This window comes from Lathyrus oleraceus, chromosome 4 (assembly GCF_024323335.1).
Source record: "Lathyrus oleraceus cultivar Zhongwan6 chromosome 4, CAAS_Psat_ZW6_1.0, whole genome shotgun sequence".
In the NCBI taxonomy this organism is placed as follows: domain Eukaryota; kingdom Viridiplantae; phylum Streptophyta; class Magnoliopsida; order Fabales; family Fabaceae; genus Lathyrus; species Lathyrus oleraceus.
This window is the reverse complement of record NC_066582.1, coordinates 439813595-439816983: the sequence shown is the minus strand read 5'-3', so window position 1 is coordinate 439816983 and position 3389 is coordinate 439813595. Positions and strand designations below refer to the sequence as shown.

At 39.2% G+C, this 3389-nt stretch overlaps 1 pseudogene; it reads right to left on the bottom strand.

Moving 5' to 3' along the window:
- Positions 1-1708: 1708 nt before the first annotated feature.
- LOC127078031 (uncharacterized) lies at positions 1709-1808 on the bottom strand (annotated as a pseudogene).
- Between the last annotated feature and the right edge of the window lie 1581 nt (positions 1809-3389).

The following is a 3389-nucleotide window of genomic DNA, read 5'->3' as shown; positions in this document are numbered from 1 at the left end:
CTAACCTTACGTTAGAATCTAGTTTTTATTTCCTTGGTTTAATTTATTGTTTAATTGAAGAATCCAAGAACAAATCCTACCGGCTTGTGGTGGAGTGTTCGAGACTATTGTTTAACGCATTCAGGTTCTTTAATTATTATTTAATGCTTTGTTTTATTATTTATTTATATTATCTGCCTGGGATGAGTCTGTTTATGCATGATATGTATTTTTGTTTGTTTAGCATGTCTGGCTAATTCGCCTAGATATCGGTATGTAAAGTAAGCGGAATAAGGGATCAAGACTAAGTCGGTCTAATTAAACTTAAAATTAAAATCAATCTTTTTACGGTCTCAATTTACAGGTTTAATAACAAGATTTTTTACAAAAGTAAAAGACATAAAGAAGTTAAAATCAATAGAGCGAGAGTTTGAGGTTTTAACTGGACAGTGTAAATTAGGCATTAATTCTAGATCAGGGCGAGAGCAAGTTTTAGAGTTAATTAAATTCTGACCTTTTCCAAAAAGTATTTTTAAAGATTGAATGTGAGGACGAGAGTTAAGCATTCGGATTTAATTGTATAACCTAAGTCAACAGAGCGAGAGTTTGAGATAAGGGTGTTTAAAACGGTCAGTGTTTTCTTAAAAAAGAGTTTCTGCAACTTTATTGCTTTCAAAAAATGGTTTTTGACTTAATTATAAGTGACAGCTACATTAACATAAAATCATGGTTTATTCAACAAAGCGAGAGTTTGAGATAAAACCTTTAATCAATAAAGTTAACTGAAACGATTTATTTTAAAACCAAGAAACCGACAAAGAATTGATTCCCTAATTACGACGAACTACATACCGATATCCGCTTTATTAATATTTAATCTAGATCTTATTTTAGTTTTAGCTCTTCCCCCAAACAATCAAAGTATTACCTGCCTTAGCTTTACGAAGTAACCTTAGATAACGGTATATCGATTCATAAGTCCCTGTGGGATCGATATCTTTTAAAACTACGCGATAGAACTGTGCACTTGCAGTTTGTACCCCATTCTCGACTCACACAGTCGAGCGATCAAGTTTTTGGCGCCGTTGCCGGGGACTTTTATTTAATCGATATCGTAACTCTTCCGTTACGCTGTAGAGACTAAGGTTTCTTTTTCTTCTATTCTTTCTTTCGTTGATTTGTATGCCACGCACTCGCTCACAAGGCGAACCGCTCTATTTACGAATCAACGATATCGAACTATATCTCCGAGTCTTACGACGAATTCGGGAATATCGTGCTGCAAACAATCTCCCTCCTGTAGAACTTCCTGATTTCAAAAACCTTTTTCCTTCGATAACCGAGATGGCAGAACCAGCTCGTGCTCTTAGAGATTACGCCGCTCCATCGCAAGATGAGCCGCATTCAAGTATTGCTCAGCCCGCAATCGAAGCAAACAACTTCGAACTTAAACCTTCGCTGTTGCAGGCTGTGCAACAGAACCAATTCTCTGGAAATCCTACCGAGGATCCAAACCTTCATTTATCCGTATTTGTCCAATACGCTGATACTGTTAAAGCTAACGGTGTCACTTCAGAGGCAATTCGACTTCGTCTTTTTCCTTTCTCATTAAGAGATAGCGCTAGAAGATGGCTTCAATCTCTCCCTTCCAACTCAGTCACCACATGGAACGAGTTGAAGAAAGTTTTTCTTGCCCGATACTTTCCGCCAAGCAAAACAGCTATGTTAAGAGCCCAGATAAACGGATTTAAACAGAAAGACAACGAGTCTCTTTTTGAAGCATGGGAAAGATACAAAGACATGATGAGACTTTGCCCACACCATGGTTTGGAAGACTGGTTAGTAATTCACACATTTTATAATGGTCTCTTATACAACACAAGGTTAACAATAGACGCCGCTGCAGGTGGTGCATTAATGAACAAACCTTATGCTGACGCTTACCAGCTTATCGAGAGCATGGCCCAAAACCATTATCAGTGGGGAACCGAACGAACAACGGTGGAAAAACCTCAAACGAAAACTGGCATGTACGAGATAAGTAACCTTGATCACGTTAACGCAAAAGTGGATGCTTTGGTCCAGAAAATTGAAAGTTTAAATGTATCACCTCCAGCCGCCGTGGTTGCTATAACTCAGAATTGTGAGGTCTGTGGAATCCAAGGTCACACTCCTACGGACTGTCAACTCTTGACAGGAATCCAAGCAGAGCAAGTAAACTATGCTCAAGGAAGCCCCTACTCGAATACCTATAACTCAAATTGGAAGAACCATCCAAACTTTTCATATAAGAGTAATAACGTTGTGTACGCACCTGGACAGTCTCCAAATCAAGCCCCAGCTATACCTCTGGGATATCAGAAACTGAACCCATCCATGCCTAACAATAACGCCCCTAGGAAATCCAACTTGGAAATCATGATGGAAAACTTTATAGCTTCCCAACAACAAACCAATAAAGATTTCTTAAACCAGAATGTACACACTGGCGAACAACTTAAACAACTAGCAAGCAAAGTAGATGCCTTGGCTACCCATAACAAAATGCTGGAAACACAAATATCACAAGTAGCTCAACAACAAGCGCCTACTGCTGCCCCAACTGGTACATTCCCTGGACATCCCCAACCTAACCCGAGAAGCCACGCTCATGCAATTATATTAAGAAGTGGAACGGAAGTGGAAGGACCGTCTGATCCAAGGATAGAAAACCAAAACCCTAAGAAATCAACTGAGGAAAGTGAACCTAAGGAAAAGGAAGAGAGTAATAAGGAAACCCTAGAAAAGAAGGAACCTTATGTACCTCCACCACCTTACAAACCACCTATCCCTTACCCTCAAAGGCTTGTTAAAACCAAAGATGCGGGCCAATTTAGAAAATTTGTTGATCTCCTTAAACAATTAAACGTTACAATTCCGTTCACCGAAGCTATTATGCAGATGCCCTCATATGCTAAATTCTTAAAAGAAATTCTTTCTAATAAGAGGAAACTTGAGGATAGCGAAACCGTTATACTCCCTGCCGAATGTAGCGCTATAATCCAAAACATGCCCCCTAAACTCAAGGATCCGGGTAGTTTCTCTATACCCTGTCACATAGGAAAATTTGTCATCGACAAAGCCTTATGCGATTTAGGAGCCGGAATTAGCATTATGCCTTTATCCATATGTAAGAAACTGGAAATGGGAGAATTAAGACCAACCAAAATGTCTGTGCAACTAGCAGATCGTTCCATCAAATATCCTGTAGGAATCCTTGAAAACGTTCCTGTACGCATAGGTCAATTCTACATTCCCACTGATTTTACAATTATGGACATTAGAGAAGATGATATTACACCCATTATACTGGGAAGACCGTTCTTAGCAACTGCCGGTGCAATCATAGACGTAAAACGAGGACGACTCAC